We start from the raw sequence: 25,267 nt of genomic DNA on the forward strand, positions 1-25,267 counted from the left end.
TACACCCTTCAGATAAAGCTCAGGAACCATATGATTTAGCATTGAATCCCAGCAAATAACTAGAAATATTTTTCTTTCTTTCCCTTCTTCCTTTTGGCCAACAGGTATAACAAGCTGACTGAGTCTGCAATCAGCTCGATCAGAAAGCGGGGATAAAAGAGGAAAAGGCAGAAAGATTTTTTGCCATCTAACCGACAGAGCATCCCCAGGGAAATTTGCAGAGGAGGAAAACATTGTTTAGACTTACTACAATATACTACCTTTCATCAAAGGTGCTTACTGTGATTGAAACATATTAATAAGCTTCCTTCTCAAATTCCAGGATTAGGATTGTAAAGTATTTACCATGAGAATAGGTTTGTAGAAGCCCGTGCATCTCCTATCCAGACCAGTACTAACCCAATCCCTCATGTGTAGGAAACTTGTATCACTACTTTTTTTTTTCCCCTACAGCCTGTAAGCCAGAGAGAAAATTCAGAACAGTCTTATGTCCACATCTCTGCTCTCTAAAATTTGAGGTATGCTGGAAAGCCTATTGTGGGGGGAACTTCAAAGGAATACAATGGAAAAAAGAAGGAGCATGGAAACTGAGGAGCGATACAGTAGGAATTGCTCATGGCCATTTTACCAAATGGATTAAAGCAGTGTACTCTATTATCTCTAATGAAGAGATTAATTAATATCATTCATGCTTAATAGGTATTTAAGAACACTGCAAGACTTCAGGAAGTCAAAATGATTTGTTATCCTTTCTCCTGTCTTAAACATCATCTCTAAATGGATGGTTTCCTTGTGTCTGCCTTGATTTCAATCTCAGTATTTTCACGTTGGCATTTCCTGTTGACATGTTTCCTAAGCTCTCTGCTGGATTCTGGAGAGGTTTGACAGAATAGACAGTCCTCATCTCTGTGAGCTCCTCTGGATGGTTTGTGAGCATCGCTGCACCATTGCACACACACGCCTTTGTCCTGTCACGAGCCCCCGCTGGGAATCTGCTCTTATAGGCCCTGACCTGGCCTCACCTGAGCACTGACCCCTCATCTATCAAAAAGGATGTGAACATTTCCTGATGGAGAAAAGGGGTGAGATTTGCTATTAACATCTCTTTCTTATTTCCTTTACTGTGACCCAGGCCATTTAACTCTTTAAAGTTATTTTCTGTTTCTGCAACATTCAGCTTGTAGACCTCCTGCTACCTGGTTTGCCAAACTATACCTCTGGCTACCCAGAGCACGGATCCTGGTGCTAGACAGCCTGGATTGAATTTAGCTTTAATCATAACTAGCTTTGTGCCTTGGGTAAGCTATTTATTCTCTCTCTGCCTCAGTCTTCCCACCCATAAAAGGAGGTTAATAAACTATTTTTATTTCATGAGACTTATTGTAAGAATGAAACTTACTGGATATTCCACAGACTCCGTTTTCCTTTTGTCATAGGCTCAAATGCTTGCCTCATTACATACCTGGTCTCTAAAGGTATTTGAACTGACATTTAAATATGTTCAGGGTCCTCGTTGCCCACCATAAACCTAAGTCTGTGAAATACAGCTTCCCAAGGGCGCTAGTGGTAAAGAACCCACTTGCCAATGCAGGAGATAAAAGAGATGTGGGCTCCATCCCTAGGTTGGGAAGATCCCCTGGAGGATGGCCTGGCAACCCACTCCAGTATTCTTGCCTGGAGAGTCCCATGGACAGAGGAGTCTGGCAGCTACAGTCCATACTGTAGAAAAGAGTAGGACATAGACGAAGCGACATAGCATACACGCATGCATGAAGTGAGTACAAAGTCATGGAAGACCAAGATTAAATAGACAATCAGTGGAAGTATTTCTTGAAACTAGATATTCTTCTCTCCAAGTTCATTTTGAGAGATTTGGTAAACCATCAGGTAAAATTTTACTGGCCTCTGTGCCTAGCAAGAGAGGTAGTAAAAACAGAGCTGGTCCTAGGGGAACTGGTAATTCAACTACTCCAAGGAAGTGTGGTATTACATGCTGATTTGATGGCCATAAGGACTAGTTGATTCTAAGCAAATTTTATTTTGGACTGTATGAATATTCTGAGTTCAAGCTGGGAGAGCCAGTATGAGCTGGAGTTGGCCAGTAAGTCTCATGGTCTTGGCCACGTTCACCAGAAAGAAGGAAGGAAAACACAGCGTTCCCACCTAGACAAGTATGGGGAGGTTCAGTGTTGAATAAATATTGGTCTAGCTGCTGCTGCTGCTGCTGCTGCTGCTAAGTCACTTCAGTCGTGTCCGACTCTGTGTGACCCCAGAGACGGCAGCCCATCAGGCTCCCCCGTCCCTGGGATTCTCCAGGCAAGAACACTGGAGTGGGTTGCCATTTCCTTCTCCAATACAGGAAAGTGAAAAGTGAAAGTGAAGTTGCTCAGTCGTGTCTGACTCTTAGCAACCCCATGGACTGCAGTCTACCAGGCTCCTCTGCCCATGGGATTTTCCAGGCAAGAGTACTGGAGTGGGGTGCCATTGCCGTCTCAGATTGGTCTAGCTAAAGAAACCTTATTCTTTTTAAGAAAGTTTATAATGCCTAAAAATTCTAAATTTAAATTTGAAGAACTGAAATATATATATACTCATGCATATTTCTTCATTCTTTTTGGAGTTATTTTTCCACTGATCTCCAGTAGCATATTGGGCACCTACCGACCTGGGGAGTTCATCTTTCAGTGTCCTATCTTTTTGCTTTTTCATACTGTTCATGGGGTTCTCCAGGCAAGAATACTGAAGCAGTTTGCCATTCCCTTCTTCAGTGGACCACATTTTGTGAGAACTCTCCATCATGACCTGTCCGTCTTGGGTGGCCCTACATGGCATGGCTCATAGTTTCATTGAGTTAGACAAGGCTGTGGTCCATGTGATCAGATTGGTTAGTTTCCTGTGATTGTGGTTTTCAGTCTCTCTGTCCTCTGATGGAGAAGGGTAAGAAGCTTATGGAAGCTTCCTGATGGGAGAGACTGACAGAGGGGGAAGCTGGTTCTTGTTCTGATGGGTGGTAAATCTGATGGGTTCAGTAAATCTTTAATCCAATTTTTTTCTGATGGGTGGCACTGTGTTCCCTCTCTGTTATTTACCTGGGGCCAAACTATGGCAGAGGTAATGAAGATGATGGCGACCTCCTTCAAAAGGTCCCATGCATGCACTGCTACACTCAGTGTCCCCAGCCCTGCAGCAGGGGGAAAACAATAGAATGGGAAAATCTAGAGATCTCTTCAAGAAAATTAGAGATACCAAGGGAATATTTCGTGCAAAGATGGGCATAATAAAGGACAGAAATTGTATGGACCTAACAAAAGCGTAAGATATTAAGAATAGGTGGTAAGAATACACAGAAGAACTATAAAAAAAAGATGTTCATGACCCAGATAATGGTCATGAACATGATGGTATGATCGCCAAACTAGAGCCAGACATTCTGGAGTGCAAAGTCAAGTGGGCCTTAGGAAGCAACACTATGAACAAAGCTAGTGGAGGTGATGGAATTCAAATTGAGCTATTTCAAATCCTAAAAGATGATGCTATCAAAGTGCTGCATTCAATATGCCAGCAAATTTGGAAAACTCAGCAGTGGCCACAAGACTGAAAAAGGTCAGTTTTCATTCTAGTCCCAAAGAAAGGCAATGCCAAAGAATGCTCAAACTACCACACAATTGCACTCATCTCACGCGCTAGTAAAGTAATGCTCAAAGTTCTCCAAGCTAGGCTTCAATAGTACGTGAACCATGAACTTCCAGATGTTCAAGCTGGCTTTAGAAAAGGCAGATGAACTAGAGATCAAATTGCCAACATCAGTTGGATCATCAAAAAAGCAAGAGAGTTCCAGAAAAATATCTACTTCTGCTTTATTGAATATGCCAAGCCTTTGATTGCGTGGACCAGGACAAAGTGTGGAAAATTCATAAGGAGATGGGAATACCAGACCACTTGACATGCCTCTTGAGAAATCTGTATACAAGTCAGGAAGCAACAGTTAGAAGTGGACATGGAACAATGGACTAGTTCCAAATAGGGAAAGGAGTATGTCAAGGCTATATATTATCACCCTGCTTATTTAATTTATATGCAGAGTACATCATGAGAAATGCTGGGCTGGAGGAAGCACAAGCTGGAATCAAGATTGCCGGGAGAAATATCAATCACCTCAGATATGCAGATGACACCACCCTTATGGCAGAAAGGAAGAGGAACTAAAGAGCTTTTTGAGAAAGGTGAAAGAGGAGAGTGAAAAAGCTGGCTGAAAACTCAACATTCAAAAAATTAAAATCATAGCATCTGGTTTCATCCTGGCAAATAGATGGGGAAACAGTGGAAACAGTGTCAGACTTTATTTTTCTGGGCTCCAAAATCACTGCAGATGGCGACGGCAGCCATAAAATTAAAAGACGCTTGCTCCTTGGAAGAAAAGTTATGACCAACCTAGACAGCATGTTAAAAAGCAGAGACATTACTTGTCAACAAAGGCCCGTCTAGTCAAGGCTATGGTTTTTCCAATAGTCATGTATGATTGTGAGAGAGTTGGACTCTAAAGAAAGCTGAGTGCCGAAGAATTGATGCTTTTGAATCGTGGTTTTGGAGAAGACCCTTGAGAGTCCCTTGGACTGCAAGGAGATCCAACCAGTCCATCCTAAAGGAAATCAGTCCTGAATATTCATTGGAAGGACTGATGCTGAAGCTGAAACTCCAGTACTTTGGCCACCTGATGCAAAAAACTGACTCACTTGAAAAGACCCTGATGCTGGGAAAGATTGAAGGCAGGAGGAGAAGGGGACAAAGGAGGATGAGATGGTTGGATGGCATCACAGACTCAATGCACATGAGTTTGAGTAAACTCCAGGAGTTGGTGATGGACAGGGAGGCCTGGCGTGCTGCAGTCCATGGGGTCACAAAGAGTTGGACATGACTGAGTGACTGAATTGAACTAAACCAAACACACTTATTTCAGTTCTTGCTGATATATCCATCACTTATTACTATGAAAAAAACAAACAGCAAAACCTCTAAAAACATTTCACTTAATGACTGGAAACATCTATCTTCAGGACAATAACAGAATGTGTGTGTATGGATGAAAGTCACTCAGTCATGTCCAACTCTTTGCACCCCAGGGACTGTATAGCCCGACAGGCTCCTCTGTCCATGGAATTCTTCAGGCAAGAATACTGGAGTGGGTTGCCATTCCCTTCTCCAGGGGATCTTCCCAACTCAGGGATCAAGACCCAGGTCTCTTGCATTGCAGGCAGATTTTTTACTATTTGAGCCACCAGGAAAGCCCAATAATAGAATAGAAGTCTTCAAATTTTTAAACTGGCTGATGCTTTACAGACTCATTTATAAATTGATGATGGTTGCAATGTGTCTCTTCAGTGTTTCTGCTTTTTGTGGGTTTGAGTTTTGCTACCCTTTATAGGCCTAGCATTAGATCTTTCTCCCCCTTTAATGTTTTCTATTTTGCAAGCCAAAATTATTTCATTTCAAACACCTGTAAATCTTCTTGCAAGTCATTAATTAAAAAAAACAACATTAAATAATTAAGTGTCTAACAATTTATCTTGATGGTCTTCCATGGAGCAGCCCACTCTCTCTGTTTAGCCCTTTATGCTCCATTGTCCATTTTCCACCCCATTCTTCCAGAAGTTGCCATTTATCAAAAATTATTACCTAGAAATCTGTCAGCCTATGTCTGATCCATATGTTTATATATTGAAAGAATATAAATGATTTTGAAATCACCTCATAATTGAAGCTGAAGAATTGATGCCTTTGAACTGTGGTTCTTGAGAGTCCCTTGGACAGCCAGGAGATCAAACCAGTCAGTCCTAAAGGAAATCAACCCTGAAATTTCATTGGAAGGACTGATGCTGAAGCTCCAATACTTTGGTCACTTGATGCAAAGAGCCAACTCATTGGAAAGACCCTGATGCTGGGAAAGATTGAAGGCAAAGGAGAGGATGACAACAGAGGATGAGATGGTTGGATGGCATCACCAACTCAATGGACATGAATTTGCACAAAATCCGGGAAATAGTTAAGGACAGGGAAGCCTGGTGTGCTGCAGTCCATGGGGTCGCAAAGAGTTGGACTCGACTGAGCGACTGAACAACAACAACAACAACAAAGCAGAACAATCCCAGAGCTCACACAAGGATGAGAGACATTTGAGTTCCAATCAGCAGAAGCGGGGCATGCAGTAGTAGGATAAAACTAAAACATCTGCCTGGCTTCCCTGGTGGCTCAGAGGGTAAAGCATCTGCCTGCAATGCGGGAGACCCGGGTTCGATCCCTGGGTTGGGAAGATCCCCTGGAGAAGGAAATGGCAACCCACTCCAGTATTCTTGCCTAGAGAATCCCATGGACAGAGGAACCTGGTGGACTACAGTTCATGGGGTCCCAAAGAGTTGAACATGACTGAGTGACTTCACTTCACTTCATACTACAGTAAGGACTTTCCTGATGGCTCAGCAGTAAGATATCCGCTGGCAATGAAGGAGACACAAGAGATGTTTGATCCCTGGGTTGGGAAGATCCCCTGGAGGAGGAAATGGCAACCCACTCCAGTATTCTTGCCTGGGAAATCCCATGGACAGAGGAAGCTGGCAGTCTACTGTCCATGGAGTTGCAAAAGTATCAGACAGGACTTAGAGACTAAACAGAAATAACAATCTGTATGTAACTTTTGATGGACAGTGAAGTTGCTCAGTCCTGTCTGACTTTTCGTGACCCCATGGACTGTAGCCCACCAGGCTCCTCTGTCCATGGGATTTTCCAGGCAAGAGTATTGGAGTGGGTTGCCATTTTCCTTTTCCTTTCCTTCTTCTTCTTTGATGGAGAAGGAAATGGCAACCCACCCCAGTGTTCATGCCTGGAGAATCCTGTGGATGGCAGAGCCTGGTGGGCTGCTGTCTGTGGGGTCGCACAGAGTTGGACATGACTGACGTGACTTAGCAGCAGCAGCAAGTAACTTTTGGAGCCTTCCAAACCATTTTCCAACACTCTTTGTAGGAAGACACACACAAAAGATCCCAAATAACATTAAATTTAGAGTGTCTAACATTCAAACATAAAATTATTAACTATATAAAGTGAGGTAAAATGTGACCAAAAACCAAATGAAAAATCAGTCAATAGAAACAGATACAAAAATGACAGAAATTAAAAAAACTATCAGAAGGGGCCTGTAAAGCTGCTATTATGAATATGCTCATTGTGTCTGAGTTAAAGAATATGAGTACAATGTGAAGGGAAAGGAAAGATATCAGAAAGTTCCAAGAGGAAATTCTCAAGATGAAAAATACAGTGTCTGAGGTGAAAAATTGAGTGGATGGGATTACCAGCAGATTAGATTACTGCATTAGTGAAAATTAGTGAGCCTGAAGACACTGCAGTAGAAGCAACCCAAACAGAAATGCAGAAAGAAGACGAATAACTATAGTCTTTGTGACAATAGGACAGTACAAAGTGGTCTGTGTGTGTATGTGGTAGTCGCTCAGTCTTATCCAACTCTTTGCGACCCCATGGACTATAGCCCACCAGACTCCTTTGTCCTGTGGAATTCCCCAGGCAAGAATACTGGAGTGGGTTGTCATTTCCTTCTCCAGGGAATCTTCCCGACCCAGGGATCAAACCTGGGTCTCCTGCATTGTAGGCAGATTCTTTATCATCTGAGCCACCAGCAAAGCCTCATCAAGTGGTCTAGCATATGTGTTTATGGCATCACAGAAGGATAGGAAAACTACGAGAGGGTTAGGAAGAAATAATGCCTCCAAATTTACAAAATCTACAGATCAAAGGTGTCCAATGACACCCAAACAGGAAATAACCACATAAGCACTAATACAGATGCCTGCATGCACACACACACTCACACACACACACACGACACATAAAATGAGACCAAAGAACATCATAAACAAATTCCCGAAAACCATGATAAGGAAATTTTAGTCTGCCAGAGGGAAAAAAGACATGGTACCTAGAGAGGAATGAAGAAAAGAATTACTACAGACATCTCCAAAGAAATGAGACAAGCCAAAACAAAATGAAAAACGACTTTCAGAGTAGTGAAAAAACCTATCAAATTGGCATTCTGAAACCTGCAATAACATCTTTAAACATGAAGGCATGCTAAAGACATATTCAGACAAACAAAAGCTGAGAGAATTTGTTGCCAGCCAACCTCGATGTTAAGATATGATATGGAAGTTTGTCAGGTTGAAGGAAAAATGATTTCAGATGGGATTTTGGATCTTAGGGAAAAAAAAAGACTGAATAAAAGGTATGGTAAATTACAAACATATGGCAAATATCAAAGGCTTTTAAATCTCATGTTCAGCTTTCTTTAAAAGCTATTGATTTTTTTTACAGCAAAAATGATGAAAGGTATCATCTATAATACATAAAATTAAAGTGTTTTACAACAATAGTACAAGTTGTAGAGGGAGAAGGAAATGGAAATATGCTGCTTCTTTTTTGTAATTGTTATGGGTAGAGTTGATTTGCAATGTTGTGTTAGTTTCAGGGGTACAGCAAAGTGAATCAGTTATACATATATACATGTGGCCACTCTTTTTTGGATTCTTTTCCCATATAGGCCATTACGGAGTAATGAGTCGAGTTCCCTATGCTATACAGCAGGTTCTTTTCAGTTATCTGTTTCACATATAGTAGTGTTTATATGTCAATCCATATCTCCCGGTTTATCCCCCCCCTCCACATTCCCCCGGTAACCATAAGTTTGTTTTCTACCTCTGTGACTCTACTTCTGTTTTGTAAAAAGTTCATTTGTACCCATTTTTTAGATTCCACGTATAAGTGATATCATTTGGTGTTTGTCTTTCTGTGTCTGACTTACTTCACTCAAGGTTTTCTCTTTTTTTAATGTTTGTTTATGTATTTGGCTGTGTCAGGTTAATTGCGGCACTCAGGACCTTTGATCTTTGCTGTAGCATGCTGGATCTAGTTCCCTGACCAGGGATCAAACCTGGGCTCCTTGCCTTGGGAGCACCAGATCTTAACCACAGGACCACCAGTTAAGAAGCTAACCAGAAGCCCCTCAGGGTTCTTATGTTGTAGTGAAATGGTATCTGCAAGTCAACTGTAGCAGATTAAAGATGCATGTTGTAAATGCTGGAGCAATTGCTAGAAACAAGCACACAAAGACAAGCAAAAAGAGTGGTATGTCTAACAAAGAACAAACACTCTCAGTCATTCTGTGGCATGAATTTGTCCTCTGCTTTTGTAACAAAATCTCCTGTGGGCTAAGTCACAGAGTGATGAGGAATGAGACAAGCAATGGCTTTTAGATCAAAAACCTAAACAATATTTTAGACACTAAAGCATTTAGAACCATTGGGACCAGCCTAATGAAGTAAGTGAAATTTGTCTCTCACCTTCATTATTACTTGGAGAAGGGAATGGCAATCCACTCCAGTATTCTTGCCTGGAGAATCCCATGGACAGAGGAGCCTGGCGGGCTACAGTCCATAGCGTAGCAAAGAGTCAGACTTGACTGAAGTGACTTAGCACCCACTCTTACATACACTTATGAGAGCAAGCAGAAGTCTAAATGTACCACTAAGGAAGTTCTTTCCCTCTGTTACAGAGATTACACACTCCACAGTGAAATTGCTGGAGGAAGACACAGAAAGTGAGCTGGCACTGGGAAATCACATATACTGCTCAGAGAGCTAGAGGTCAGCCATCCGAGGAGCTCATGAGCAAACGAAGCTTCTAGAGTCCAATCAACTATGGGTGCTGTCCAACAGTTTTTCCAGGTCTTCTCTTTCTGGCACTTCCCCTGTCTACAGAGAGCTAGACATGATCAAGTTACTTGCATTGGTCAAAAAAAAAAAAAAAAGTGAATGGAAATGCTGTGTGTCGTATTTGTAAGGACGCCTCTAAGAGCCAGTATACAATACTCTGTGTTCCACTTCCTCTTGTCCAGGGAGCAGCAGCAAAGCTCCCCGAAATGCAGCCTCGTTCTGCCTAGATCCTGTGACAGCGACATGAAATGGAGATCAACCCCCCTTCCATATACACAATGGAGTATTGTTATAAAAAGGAACCAAACTGGGTCCTGTGATGTGATGAACCTAGAACCTGACATAAAGAGTGAAGTAAGTCAGAGAAAAACAAATATAATAACGCATAGGTGGCACCAGAGGTAAAGAATCTGCCTGCCAATTCAGGAGATGCAAGAGTCTCTGGTTCAATCTCCAGCTTGGCAAGATCCATTGCAGTAGGACATGACAACCTGCTCCAGTATTCTTGCTGGAAAATTCCATGAATAGAGGAGCCTGGTGGGCTAGAGTCCATGGCACTGCAAAGAGTCAGACATGACTGAAAACACATACACATGAAATCTAGAAAAATGATATTGTTGAGCCTATCTGCAGGGTGGGAATAGAGACACAGATATAGACAATGGGCTTGTGGACACAGTGAGGGAAGTCGGGGCCCGGGGGGTGAGTTGAGAGAGTAGTGTTGACATATATACATGATTGTGTATGAAACAGATAGCTGGGGGCAGCTGCTCGATAGCACAGGGACCTCAGCTTGGTGCTCTGTGATGACCTAGAGGGGTTGGGGTGGGCGGTGGTGGGAGGGAGGCTCAAGAGGGAGCGGATATATGTGAACCTAAGGCTGATTCACATTGTTGTGCAGCAGAAACTAACTAGCACAACGTTGAACGTTTGTTGTGATAAGCCACTACAAAAGGGCTGGTTGCTGTGACCACAACCCACCCTACCCTGACTGATAGCCACAGAACCCTTCCATAAGCACCCAAAGAGATCAAGGCAAGAGATCTGCTAGCCTTAGGGGGCAACACTGTTGTAGGGTGTCAGCTTCACAATGATGAAGTAACAGGAAAGGATTCCTATGTCACATTCAAGAACACCAACAAGAAAATATAAAAAGAGAAAGAAAAAAAATGCAGTGCTGGGGGTTAGTCAAACAGAGGTAGATAGATGATCCAGTTTTTATACCTCAAAGCGAATTCTTCATTCAGGTGGTGTAGCATTTTCTAAATGTAATGCGTAAGAAAACTGTCCTCCACTCACCATATTGCTGAACCCAAATTCATGGGCTTTTTACACCTAGCAATTCACCATTTCCTTTTCCAGGGGATCTTCCTGATACAGGGATTGAACCCATGTCTCTGTGTCTCCTGCATTGGCAGGCAAATTCTTAACCACTTGTGCCACCTGGGAATCCCTTGGTGTCTTACAACTTAATGCACTTCTGATCCCACCTGGAGTAAGTGCAGATCCTACAGGTTAAGAATTCAGTCCAATAGGACTTCAGATGCCAATTACAAGTAGTGGACCTATAGACTACCCATAGGTCTATCTGCTACTATCAATATTTAGTCGCTAAGTCACATCCAACCCTTTGCAACCCCATGGACTGTCGTGTTCCAGGCTCCTCTGTCCATGAGATTTCCCAGGCAAGAATACTAGAATGGGTTGCCATTTTCATCTCCGAGGGATCTTCCTGACCCAGGGATAGAACCTGTGTCTCTTGCATGGCAGGTTGAGTCTTTACCACCGAGCCCCCTGGGAAGCCCTATACTTCTGTCTGACTTGACTGTAAAGCATGGGTTTCATAGAACCTCTTCTTCAGGTTCAATAATTTGCTACCCCAGCTCATAGAGTCCAGGCAAACACTTCATTTACTGGTTTATTTTAAAGGATGTTATAAAGGATACAAATGAACAGTCAGATGAAAAGGTACATAGAGTTATGTCCAGAAGGGTCCTCAATGCAGGAATGTCTGTCCCCGTTGAGTTTCGAGTGTGCCACCCTCCCAGTGTATGTATGTGTTCACCCACCAGAAGCTCTTGTATTTGTATGTGAGCCATGAGTTTACTTTTTCTTTTCTTTTTAGATTTTTATTGGAGTATAGTTGCTTTACAATGCGGTGTTAGTTTCTACCGTATAGCACAGTAAATCAGCTATCTGTATCTTTATATCCCTCTTTTTTGAATTTCCTTCCCATTTAGGTCCATGGAGCATGGAAGAGAGTTCCCTGTGTTATACAGAAGGTTTCTGTTTTATGTATAGTATCACTAGTGTATATATGCCGATCCTAATCTCCCAATTCATCTTGTCCCCCCCATTTCTCCAAACTCTTTTGTTTAAGGTCTCTCCCTTCGTAGTTACTCAGTTGTGTCTGACTCTTTGTGACCCCATGGACTGTAACCTGCCAAGCTCCTCTGTCCATGAGCTTTTCCAAGGCAAGAATACTAGAGTGGGTTGCCATTTCCTTCTCCAGGAAATCTTCCCAACCCAGAGATTGAACCTGAGTCTCCTGCATTGCAGGCATATTCTTTACCCACTGAGCCACCTGGAGAGACCTTCACTTGTAGGCATGATTGATTAAATCACTGACCATTGATGATTAAGTCACTCTCCAGCCTCTCTATCACCTCCGGAGGTTGGGAGGAGGGTGATAGTTCTAACCCTCTAATCACATGGTTGGTTCCTCTGGAACCCAATCCCCATCTTGCAAAAGTCACCTTACTAGCCTAAAGGCAGGCATTGTTGAAAGGGACTTTAAATAACAAAAGATGCTCCTTTCAGCCTTGCTGCTAAGTCTGCTAAGTCACTTCAGTCGTGTCGGACTCTGTGCAACCCGACTCTGTGCGACCCCATAGACGGCATCTCACCAGGCTCCCCCCGTCCCTGGGATTCTCCAGGCAAGAACACTGGAGTGGGTTGCCATTTCCTTCTCCAACATATGAAAGGCTCCTCCGTCCATGGGGATTTTCCAGGCGAGAGTACTGGAGTGGGGTGCCATTGCCTTCTCCGCCTTTCAGCCTTACCACTCAGGAAATTCCAAGAATTTTAGAAGCTCTGTGGAAGGACCAAATGTATACTTTCAATAGTATCACAGTAACCCATAATACAATTGGTTTGCTCGTGTACCTGTATAACCACTTTTTGGTATGTCTCCTTAGCCCTAAACCATTCTTCTTTCCCTGGACACTGTGACTTTTTTTGTTACAGTGTAACTCAGTTTCTCCGGAGAAGGCAATGGCACCCCACTCCAGTACTCTTGCCTGGAAAATTCCATGGACAGAGGAGCCTGGAAGGATGCAGTCCATGGGGTTGCTGACGGTCAGACATGACTGAGTGACTTCACTTTAACTTTTCACTTTCATGCATTGGAGAAGGAAATGGCAACCCATTCCAGTGTTCTTGCCTGGAGAATCCCAGGGATGGCGGAGCCTGGTGGGCTGCCATCTATGGGGTCGCACAGAGTCGAACATGACTGAAGTGACTTAGCAGCAGCAACTCAGTTTCTCTGGCAATAACGGCTTGTATAAGGAGTCTGTGTGTGACTGAAGCTGGGGCCATCCCTTCTGTAATATTTGGAGTTGAGATCAGGAAATGCCACCCTTATCTCGGACGCATAAATGGAGAGGATTTTAAAACTTACAAACTGCAGTTTTCCCACTTTCTGTTATTCTATATAGAGGTAGAAGTGAATAACAGAAAGCTAGTTTTGAAGAGAGAGAATGAAGCAGGCATGACCAAGAGAAGCGGCAGTAAGAGAAAGAGGCTTTTGTGTTTTTTCTGTATTTTGGCTGTGCTGGGTCTTCATTCTAGTGCACAGGCTCCTCTAGTTAGAGAGGTGTGCGGGCTCAGAATTGTGGGGCAGGGGCTTTCCTTGCCCCACCAGGGATGGAACCTGTATCCCCTGCCTTGGAAGGTGGATTCTTTACCACTGGAATACCAGAGAAGTCCCAGAAAGAGTGTTCCTTGACATGGCTTTCCATCCCCTGGTTCCAATATTTCCAAGCGAGTTGCCTGAATGTCTGCCCCCCGAGTCTCACAATCATATGTGATTTTTTTAAAAAACTTTAAATTTTGAAATAATTTGAGACTCACAAGAAGTTGTAAACATAGTACAGAGTTTGCCTTTGCCCTTATCTGCTTGTACCTCTGGGCTTCGCAGGCGGCATCAGTGGTAAAGAACCTGCCTGCCAGTGCAGGAGGCCAAGAGACACAGGGTCCATCCCTGGGTCCGGAAGATCTCCTGGAGGAGGGCATGGCAATTCACTCCAGTATTCTTTCCTGGGGAATCCTAGGGACAGGGGAGCCTGGTGGGCTAAAGTTTATAGAATCGCAAGGAGCTGGATATGACTGAAGTGACTTAGCATATATGCACACACCATCTTAACCTTAGCAACCACTGTTTGGTTCTCCATCTCTATGGCTGTGCCATTTAATACAGTTTTATAAATAAAGTCATAATATATATAAGCTACTGACATTGGCTCTTTTCCCATTCAGAATAATGCCCCTGAGATCCATTCAAGTTGTGCTGCATCAGTGGCCTATTTATTTTTTATCGCTGTATAGTATTCCACTGTATGAATGTATGCATGTGTTGATCTATTCACACACTGAAGGACGTTGGATTGTTCACTTTGGCAATGCTGATATGAGTGTTCATATGAATGCTTTGGTGTGAACTGAAGCTTTCTTTTGTCTAAGATAAATGCCCAGTGGTGCTGTTGCTGGACTGTCTGGGATATGCAATGTTAAAAAAATGCATCTTTAATTTTTCCACTTGCAAGTTGATTTCTTTTTTAGGAACAAAATTTTCTAAATAAACCAAGTTGCTGAAGCCCATGCCTGTATTCCCTGCCAGAATGAGAGTCATCCAAGGCAGGGTCTCTGTCTTAATAATAATTGCAGACCCAGTGACATGTTCACCATAGAGTAGACATAAAATGAAGTTGCTTGTGTTTTCTCTCAAAAGATCTAAGGTTGCTTTTGGTCATTTCTGGATGGATTGATCACTCATATTTACAAAGAAGTCAATCCCTCACTCACATTATCAAAGAATTCTCACGGTACAGAAAGCTTATGTGGGGTCATTCTGGGCAGAGATGATCTGGAACTTGAATTTCATGCTTCAAAAACAGCTCCACCATCACTGCCATCCTGATTTTCTGTTCAGTCTCTCTATGCACATCAAGTATAGACACAAGGTATCCCAATTTAGAGGTAGCTAGTTGATTATGACCGTCTTTTATTATAAAAGGCAAGCCTTTAATAAAATCTCAAGGGAAGTAAAGGACATGATGTAATAGAGAAGAATAGGAAGGACATTTAAGACAGAAAGAACAAGATTAACACCAATGAAAACAATCTTAATAAGAATAAAAAGATTTCCAGAGATTTTGACTCCTAAAATGTAATCATTTAATGAATAGTTTAATTATTAAAGACAACTAATGATGCAATCTTCCTTTTGATCTTCAACTGTGTGAATAGGTTTTATTTTCCTTGAAATAGCAAGGCTATCTGTCACTTTGGGTTTCCTAGGTGGGGCTAGTGGTAAAGAATCTGTCTGCCAATGCCAGAGATGCAGGTTCAATCCCTGGGTCAGGAAGGTACCCTGGAGTAGGAAATGGCACCCTGCTCCAGTATTCTTGCCTGAGAAATCCTATGGACAGTGGAACCAAGTGGGCCACAGTCCATGGGACCACAAAGAGTTGGCCACAACTAGCTCACACACACACGCACACACACACACACACACATCTATCACTTTGCTGCCTGTAACAGTCCTCTGATATCCCACCTCTTTTGCCAAATTGGAAATTATAACAGAGGGGCATCCCTGTCCCCATTCCCTCATCTGAGCTTAACAAGGTTTGCTCACATGTGACACTTCCTGCATTACACACTATCAGGCCATCCACACAAGTCAGAGGCATCAAGCAAGCCAGCCGTGGCTGCCTTCGCACCAAGAATAAGCTCATGGCCATGTGGGATAATCTTGGAAGTATTAAAAACATGGGAGCAGCTAAAATGCCTCAATATTTTCCTTTAGTCATCCCCATATAGCGAGTAGGGAGGTCAAGTGGATGAAGGAATTTAAGGAGAGGAGAGAATGGGTAGGGACAATGCTTAGAATCCTTTTACAGAAGAAAAGGCATCTCTTTCTTTCTTTGAAACTGCATGTCACATTTCAGTGATTTTAAACGTGAAATGGGTAGGGAAGTGATGCTATTGTCAAAAAGACAAGCACAGGCAGGTTCAACTAGATTAAATGGAAAGCAAATAAAAAACTGAAAGTGAACACAAACCTTTTTACTTATGAAAGTTATCATTTTATTCTCCATGTGCGAGCTGGGTTGATCCAGATGAGGTAAACCAAAAAGACTTAAACTTCAACTGAAGTGGGAACCTTATTGCCACATGAATACCCCTATACTTGGAGGATGGTTCATTCAACAATCCTTCCGTAGGTTAGGCGTGGTATTATGGAAGACTTGTTTCAGCTATGAGTAACAAAAATGCTCAGATAGCAGTAGCTTTACCTTTATTGCTCTCAGACATAAATTAATTCTGGCATAAGCATTTCAGAATGTGTACAGTGGCTCTGATCATTATATTTTATTGTTCTACCATCTTTGACATGTAGCTTCCTCCTTACGGTCCAAGATGATTTATTTGAGTCCCTTGATGTCCGCAACTCAGCTGCAGAAAAAAAAAAAGTGTAAAAGTAATCAGCCCCACCTTTTAAGAACATTCCCTAGAAGCTGTGCATGACACGTCTCTTCATATTTAATTGGATATAAATTAGTTACATGGTTACATGAAGCTTCAAGGAAAATGAAGTTCATGTTTTAGATGAATATTTGCCTAACTAACTTGCAGTGGTTCTATTATTAGAGAAAAGAGAAGGAATCTTGAGAGAGAGCAGTCTCTGCCATGGGTTCCATGGAGCAGTGATTTGTCATTAACGGCTGCCCCAAATCCTTTGAACATACTGCCTTTTTTTTTTCTTTAATAGTTTCCATCATTGCAAATCCCTAGTGAAAGTGATTGAGAGGCAAGAAATGAGGCTGGAGAGAGGGCAGAGGCCTGACTGTGAAGGGCCTCATGCATCATGCCAGAGAGTTTGGATTTTATAGGCATTGGGTTTAGATTTATCTGAGACTTAGATATAATAGATAGACAGACAGACATGTAGACAGAAATATAATGCTTTTGATTACCAACTAGGTTTAAGGCTCTTTTAGCACAGAGGATGCAACAAAAATAAAATTGACATTCATTACTCTTATGGAATTATAATTTTGTAGAGAAAATATGCCTGTAACTAAAATCCGATGCAAAGTAATAAAAGTTTATAGCCCTTTTAATTTTCAGAGAACTTCCACAAAAGTGATTGATTAAGTGACTGTAGCAAAGAAACAGAGTCTGAAAAGGAAACGATATTTGGGGGAAATGAGTAGTTTATTTTGACTGAATAGGACTATATCCAGAGGAATAGTGGGAGAAACCCAAGAAAATAAACTTGAGAATATATTGAGGCATATATTTTTCCCATTTCTGAAGATTTAAAAGCAACAAACATAAGATCTGAGGATTTCTAAGCACACACTTTGAGGTGTGCCTGAGCTTATTAAATCTTTAGTAAGTCAGATACTATATCAGGCATCAAGGACTCCAAGCCTCAGAAGACCCACTGACTCCCAGGCGTGTAAATATCCATAAGGTCAGCTGTGTGAGGTCATAGAAAACTATGACCTGGACGATCCAACCCTTCTTTTGGCTCCCAAACAGTAGCCAGGATATTTACAATCTGTCTCCAAGTATGTCTTTTGTTTCCTTTATCTCTTATTGTGTAGCAAACCAACCCCAAGAGTTAGTTTCTTCAGATAGTTATTGCTGATGTTTAGTTGCTAAATCCTGTCAGACTCTTTGCAACCCCTTAGACTGTAGCCTGTCAGGCTCCTCTGTCCACCGGATTTCCCAGGCAAGAATACTGGCCTGGGTTGCTATTTTCTTCTCCAAAGGATCTTTCCAACCCACGTCTCCTGCATTGGCAGGCACATTCTTTACTGCTGACCCACCAGGGAGGCCCCAGTTAAGACAGTAGCAATGTATTATTTCTTAAGATTCCGTGAGTACCTAAGATTCATTTGGTGTCAGCTGAGCTGATAAGCTGACACCAAATGAATCTTGATGCTTTTGAACTGTGATGTTGGAGAAGACTCTTGAGAGTCCCTTGGACTGCAAGGAGATCCAACCAGTCCATTCTGAAGGAGATCAGCCCTGGGATTTCTTTGGGAGAAATGATGCTGAAGCTGAAACTCCAGTACTTTGGCCACCTCATGCAAAGAGTTGACTCATTGGAAAAGACTCTGATGCTGGGAGGGATTGAGGGCAGGAGGAGAAGGGGACGACAGAGGATGAGATGGCTGGATGGCATCACTGACTCGATGGACATGAGTCTGAGTGAACTCCTGGAGTTGGTGATGGGCAGGGAGGCCTGGCGTGCTGTGATTCATGGGGTCGCAAATAGTCGGACACGACTGAGCTACTGAACTGAACTGAACTGAGGTGATAAGAAGACTAGAAAATCTAAAATTGTCTTATTTATATTGTTATAGTTGGTTTTGACTGCTGACTGAAAACTCAGCTGGGGTAATCAACCAGGAGCCTCAATTTTCATCTACTTGAGCCTCTCCTGGGACTCCTTGGGCTTCCTCACAGCATAGTAGTGAGATTCTGATGTGTGTTCCTAGTAGCAAAAGTAGAAGTGATAGATCTTTGAGGGACCAGCCTCAGAATTTGCACAGCATTATATCTGCTTCAATCTTTTGTTCAAAAAATATCATGCTGCTGCCTCCGATGATTTTGTAGCTAAGTCACATCCAACTTTTGCAACTCCATGGACTGTAGCCCTCTGGGTTCTTCTGTCCATGGAATTCTCCAGGCAAGAATACTGGAGTGGGTTGCCATTTCCTTCTCCAGGGGATCTTCCAGACCCAGGAATCAAACCTGAGTCTCCTGCACTGCATGCAGATTCTTTACTGACTGAGCTATGAAGAAAGCCCCATGGGGTATGCCAAATTTAAGGAGAAGGGAAATATATTCCATGGCTTGGTAGGGGAACAGGAAGATCATACTGCAAAGAAGCACATGGAACAGAAGATACTATTGCATCAGCTTTGTAGAAACAATCTAGCACTATCCTCTAGCTGTAAGAATTCATACTCCTTCCATATGAAAACTGTTCCCATCCTATTCCCCTCCCCCAAGTCTCATGCCATTTTAACATCAGACTCAAGGTCCAAAATTTTTTCAGCTAAATTAGGTTCCGTTGAGAATGAGTCTTCTTGGGTGTAGGAACCTATAAAGCATCTACCCCTCTCGTATCTCCAATAAACAGTGCAGAATAGGGAATAGGATAATCATAATAGATGTTCCCACTCAAAAAGGGGAAGCAGGTAGCCCTAAGTTGTCACCTGTTTATAGAAATGATGATACCCAGCCAGACACACGTGGCTAAGTTTCCGTGATGCAGAATCAGGAAACGGACATTGACGAGGACCACATCTTACTCCCTTTGAATTTTTCTCCTTGGCTTTACAGTCTGAACTCCAGATACTCCGGCTAAATAAAACTCTCTTTTCCTTTAGAAATGGCCTGGTTTTGCACTTGAGAAGTTTTTTCTCATCCTATTTCCTGTCAGTAGAGGGTTAGGAGTCCAGAAATCTTGATTCATTTTGAACAATTTCAGTCCTAATCCAATCTCTAGTCTAAACCAGCACTGATTCCTTCTGACAGTTCTCTTAGAAACTTTGCAGATTGCTTATGACTACTACTGGGGCTAGTATCTTTGGACATAAGCCACACAAACTTTTGGGGTCAGCATCTTTTGACCAAAGCCATATACACACTCAAAGTTATGGTTCTTTCAACCTTGGGGAGAGGGTTAGGGTGCTATGGAACACAGCCTCTAAAAGTTTTGCAAATCATTTACCTGAGTTGTTGTTTTTCAGTCGCAAAGCTGTGTCCAAATCTTTGCGACCCCATGGACTCCAGCACACCAGTCTCCACTGTCCCTCACCATCTCCTGGAGTTCACCCAAGTTCATGTCCATTGAATCATTGATGTCATCCAATTATCTCATCCTCTGCCACCCTCTTCTCCTTTTGCCTTCAATCTTTCCCAGCATCAGGGTCTTTTCCAGTGAGTCAGCTTTTCCCATCAGGTGGCCAAAGTATTGGAGCTTCAGCATCAGTCCTTCCGATGAGTATTTTGGGTTGATTCCCCTTACGACTAACTGTCTTGATCTCCTTTACCTGTAAGGGTCTGTAAATCAGGCCCTTACATTTTTTATAAGCTGTTTTTTCTTTTTTTAATCCAGTTGAGAGCAACTAGGAAGCAGTCTTTATAAGGTCTTAATAATCTTACGAGCTTGCAGGTAATTCAGCAGTAAAGAATCTGCCTGCCAAAGCAGGAGACTTGAGAGACCCAGGTTCAATCCCTGGGTTGGAAAGGATCCCCTGGAGAGGAAATGACAACCCGCTCCAGTATTCTTGCTTGAAAAATCCCATGAACAGAGAAGCCTGATGTGCCACAGTCCATGGGTTCATGCTAAGAGTTGGACGTGACTGAGCATGCAATCGTCTTATAGACACATCCTTTACTTGGTCCTGATCTAATACCACATCGTACTACCATCATCCTGGCTTTGATCTTTTCCCAGAGTTATTTCTTACATTGCCAACTTAACCGTCTGGAGAGGCTTGGAATGAGAAACAGTTTTATTTTCCATCCTTAAAACTTAGGTTGAAAGACTTTCCTCTGAATTCTGCTTGAAATCCAAACTGTTTCTTTAGGTCTACTTTCTCTTTCGTCACGCCATTATCAGCAGTTAAATGAAGCCAATTGACATTTTCAATGCTCTACCTTGAACAACTTTTGCAAAATCCTCAAGTTTATTAGTTATATTTTATATCATCCATATTACAATAGGTGACAATGTTGTCAAAGCTTCCATCACTATAGAAGACTGGATGCCTTTTCTCTAGCCTTTAACATTAATTTCCTCATTACCTTATCAGCTTATACTAAGTCTCCCTACTTGTCTTCATTCCTCTACCCACAGTGCAACCTCAAAGCCATTGCCATGTATTTTAAGTTTATATTATGGCTTTACCCCATTGCTATACTGTTCCAAAACTTAGTTGCTTAAAGAAATAAAAAGACTCTGTCAATTGACTATTCTCTTTACTATGTTGTTGGTTGAACTGGCAGGATAAATGAGAAGTCAAAAATAGCATCACTGACATGGTTGGCAGCTGGTCCTGGCTGCATTGATAGCTCATCTGATGATGTCAACAGGAGTCTTAGTTATCCTTAACAGGGCCCCTCCACATACCTATTTGGGCCCCTTGACATGTTTTATCACATTTAGCTTATCTTTTTAGCGTTGTGAGGTAGATTATCACTCTCATTTATTTTATTCATTTATTTAGCAAATAACATCAATTAATAGATGCTTATGAGAACAGAAAGTCAAGAAAGACATAATTCTTGCCCAAAAGGAGTTTATATCCAGTGGAGGAGATAATGATTACTATGCAAAAAAAGAAAAAAGAAAGAAGAAATGAAAGTTCAAAAACATTAAGTAAATTGCTTTTCCTTTAATAATTGACTCAGATATGAAGCTAGATCTGCCTGGCTTCAAAACTATGCTTTCTCTGGAGCACAACTGAGCATTTAGAAAGTTAATATACATTTCCGGACCAATGATAATGAAGATTTGGAAGCTGGGTATGAAAAAAAAAAATGGATCAAATGTAAAAATTTGCCCAAGCAAAATAGACGGGACTTGATGACTACTTAGATAAGGCCAACAGAAGAATCTAAGTTTAATCCTGTAACTAAAGTTAGGAAATCAGAAGGAAGGATTGGTGGTATTGACTTTAAAAATATACAACTTGAGAGCTGTGAATTAAGCTTTATTACTGCAGCCTGGGAGACAGCACCTCAGCTAGAAATTCCTCTGAGACATTGCTCCAAAGAGGCAAGAGGGAGGACAGTTTATACATATATATATATATACTTTTGGGAGAGGGGAAATACATGCAATCAAGCACGTATTTTTTGTAGAAAGCTTCTGCTGGTCTTGGGAGGCTTCTGCGAGTCATAAGAAACAAGTATCACCGTGAAAGCTTTTAGTGCTTTTCTAGAAATGAGGAGATACAGGAATTGGGCTCATAAAATCAGCTCCTGAGACTAACTATCTGAAGAGCTCTCCTGCCAGTTTTCCTGCAGTGCAGAGTGCCTCATTTCTGATCTCCATTCCTGAACTCCCCTCAGACGATGCTGAAAGTCAGCCACGGCAACAGCACATGATTTAATCCTTGTAGAGGCCGATGGCAAGCACCCATGGCAAGTGCCGTTTTCTAATTGACAGTAGTAAACAATGATTCCATTTGTTTTATCCATGTTTAGTTTCAGGAACTAAATAGACATACAGATGTTATCACAAGCATGGTAAAGACAGAAAACTTCAATCACTCAAAAGAACACTTTCTATATGTCTGGTTTTGGATAGGTGAACCAGAAGCCACATCCCTAATGTCAATGATCTAAAAGTCAAAGATGCAAAGACAGTCCAACAGGAAAACGATTGCACTTTGATGTGATAAGGACCACAATAAACATAAATACACAAATCACTGCAAGGGAACAAATAAGAAAGTCAAGATGATACCAGGGAAATTAGGTGCAGAGAGGTGGCCATTCTACCAGGGTATGGATGCAACTGCTAAGGGAAAGAAAAGAAGAAAATGGCCAAGGACACTGCCTAAGATTCAAAGAAGCAGATGGGAGGAAAGTCCAAAGGTAGGAAGAGAGTCAGCCACAAAAGTCAAGGGAAGAGAAAAGGTCGAAAAAGTCACTACATTACAGACAGAGGCAGAGGCAGCCCTGTGAAATGAGATTTGGTCAGGAATTTTAATATACAATTGATACAGGGCAGTCAAAGAGGATAAAAACCAAGAAGAGATGGCTTTATTGGGCTTGAATTCAATTCTTTCTTTATATTGATATGGAACTCAAACTGTGATAATTCAGTCTTTCAAAGACATTAAAATGACTTCCTGACAAACAAGTATATTGGTTATATAGCTCTATCATAATGACTTATATCCCAAGAAGGGATAAATGAACTACAAGCTGAATGAGAAAGAAACACTTAGCTAAGATAATTAAGTTAGCTAGGCTTAATTGAGGGTTCAGAAGCACCAAGTTTTGGAATGTAAATGGTAGAGAATAAGCTTCTTTTCGAATACGATAGGATAATTTCAGGTTAAAAACTGAAGCGGTCTAAGGATTTAGTATCTGAGATGTCCCATTGCATGTTTTGTTCTGTCTGAGGAAAATTTCATCATAAAAATAGAAATAGCTAGATGTTTGAAAAGTACAGAACAACTATTCATTCTTTTTTTCCCCATTTTTAAAACTATTCCATACAGGAACAATTTAACCAAAATATAAAAGCATCTATAACAAGATGTTAAAAAAAATATTTTTTGGTGTCAGTTTAAGACCCCAAGGATTAAGAACAAATAATAGGTGCAAAATACTGTTCCAGCAGGCAGGTGGCTAGGAATGCGCAGAGAAATGGGGTCAGGGGCCAGGTGGCAGGAAATCATGCAAATGGTGAACAGTAGGGGTCCATGGGCAGACAAAAGAAAGCAGGAGCCTCTGGACTGATAGGAAACCATACATTTTGGGTGATAAGTGTCTGGGCAGTAGACAAAGACAGATAGGGAAAGGCAGGAATCTCGTGCCTTCAAACTGTGACCAGTTGTTCATTGTGCTCTCATTACAATAAGATTGGCCTTGCAGATAAGGAGCACTCATTTTGAGCTGACACCTTGACACTTCTGATCTAAGCTAAATAAGGACAAGAATCACCCCTCTCCTCGGGAAAATGGAGCTGGGATGAAAACCAAGGAATACGATCCCCAAACCCTTCCTTCAGTTCAGTTCAGTTCAGTTGCTCAGTCGTGTCCGACACTTTGTGACCCCATGAATCGCAGCACGCCAGGCCTCCCTGTCCATCACCAACTCCCGGAGTTCACTCAAACTCACGTCCATGGAGTCAGTGATGCCATCTAACATCTCATCCTCTATCGTCCCCTTCTCTTCCAGCCTTCAATCTTTCCCAGCATCATGGTTTTTTCCAAAATGAGCCTTTTCAAACTCTTCCTTACGCAGTGAATATTCTGCCCCTTCATGTGTATGCCCCTCACAACTTGCCAAAGAAACCCAGCGTCGTAGCCCGTCATCTGTGTGCCTGCTCTCCCTTGGAGGGTGTATTCTTGCTTAAATACTTTCATTTTACTTTCTTAATCTCCCTGCTTTGTCTTTGAATTATTTTGCAGTGAGGAAATGGAGAAGGAAATGGCAACCCACTCCAGTGTTCTTGCCTGGAGAATCCCAGGGATGGGGGAGCCTGGTGGGCTGCTGTCTATGGGGTTTCGCAGAGTCAGACATGACTGAAGTGACTTAGCAGCAGCAGCAGCAGTGAAGAAAGAACCTTAACTTCACCAGGAACAATACCTCTACAATCTCGAATGAGAATACTTGCAAAAGAAGTGTCCTGAAACTTGCTTTGGCAATCCTTAGCATAAGGGCTGCCTCAGAGATATTTAAAATGTTGGAGAGGGTAAAAAAGAGGACTGTTTTTGAAGAGAGAGGGTTTTAAGATGAGATTAGCATTTGAATCATTAGACTGAATAAAACGGATTGCTCTTTCTAATGTGGGTGGGCTTCAAGCAATCAGTTGAAGGTCTAATGGCCTATAAACGCTGCTAGAGCTGGGATATCAGTCTTTTCCTGCCTTTGGACTGGAAAAACTGGCTCTTCTTGGGTCTAAAGGCTGCCAGTTTGGGGACTGGAATTTGTACCATCAGGTCTCCCAGTTTTCAGGTCTTCAGACTGGAAATATATCACCAGTATAGTCTTGGATCTCTTAGCTGGAGACCTCAGTCTGCAGCTTGCTAACTGCAGATCCTGTGACTTCTCAGTCTCCATCATTGCAAGAAATGACTTCTTAGTTCTGTTTCTCTGGAGAACCCTGACTAATCTCCCTCCCCCTCTCCTTCTCTCTCCTCAACATTCCTCCATGAATGAACACAATTCATGGTAAGTGTGCTGCCAGCGGGGAGTCTAGGCTTAACATGCCTTAGGTTCAGAATTAAACAATGCACAATTAAACCAGAGTGCTCCTTCCTTTGAAATCTCAGCAAAATCCCCCATTGTGTTTAATTAACTCTGACTCATAGATAGGCAGGGACCTGAACCAAGCAGCCCGGGCAGGAGAATGTTCTCTGATTATCAGAAAAATGGAAGCTGGGGGAGAGGCAACTTAAAGGAAAGCTCTGATTGACTAGCTCTGAGCCACATGCCAAGCTCTT

General features: G+C 42.1%; 2 long non-coding RNA genes across 2 annotated transcripts in view; both read left to right on the top strand.

Moving 5' to 3' along the window:
- Positions 1–25,267, top strand: part of LOC129621872 (uncharacterized) — a 58,046-nt gene that overhangs the window by 28,757 nt on the left and 4,022 nt on the right. The gene's annotated exons all lie outside the window — the stretch shown is intronic.
- LOC129621871 (uncharacterized) lies at positions 56–10,105 on the top strand. Its single transcript, XR_008699774.1, has 4 exons — positions 56–104; positions 454–518; positions 858–1,082; positions 9,614–10,105. It is a non-coding gene; the product is annotated as an uncharacterized LOC129621871 (long non-coding RNA).

The sequence above is a fragment of the Bubalus kerabau genome, chromosome 10, assembly GCF_029407905.1.
Source record: "Bubalus kerabau isolate K-KA32 ecotype Philippines breed swamp buffalo chromosome 10, PCC_UOA_SB_1v2, whole genome shotgun sequence".
In the NCBI taxonomy this organism is placed as follows: Eukaryota; Metazoa; Chordata; class Mammalia; order Artiodactyla; family Bovidae; genus Bubalus; species Bubalus kerabau.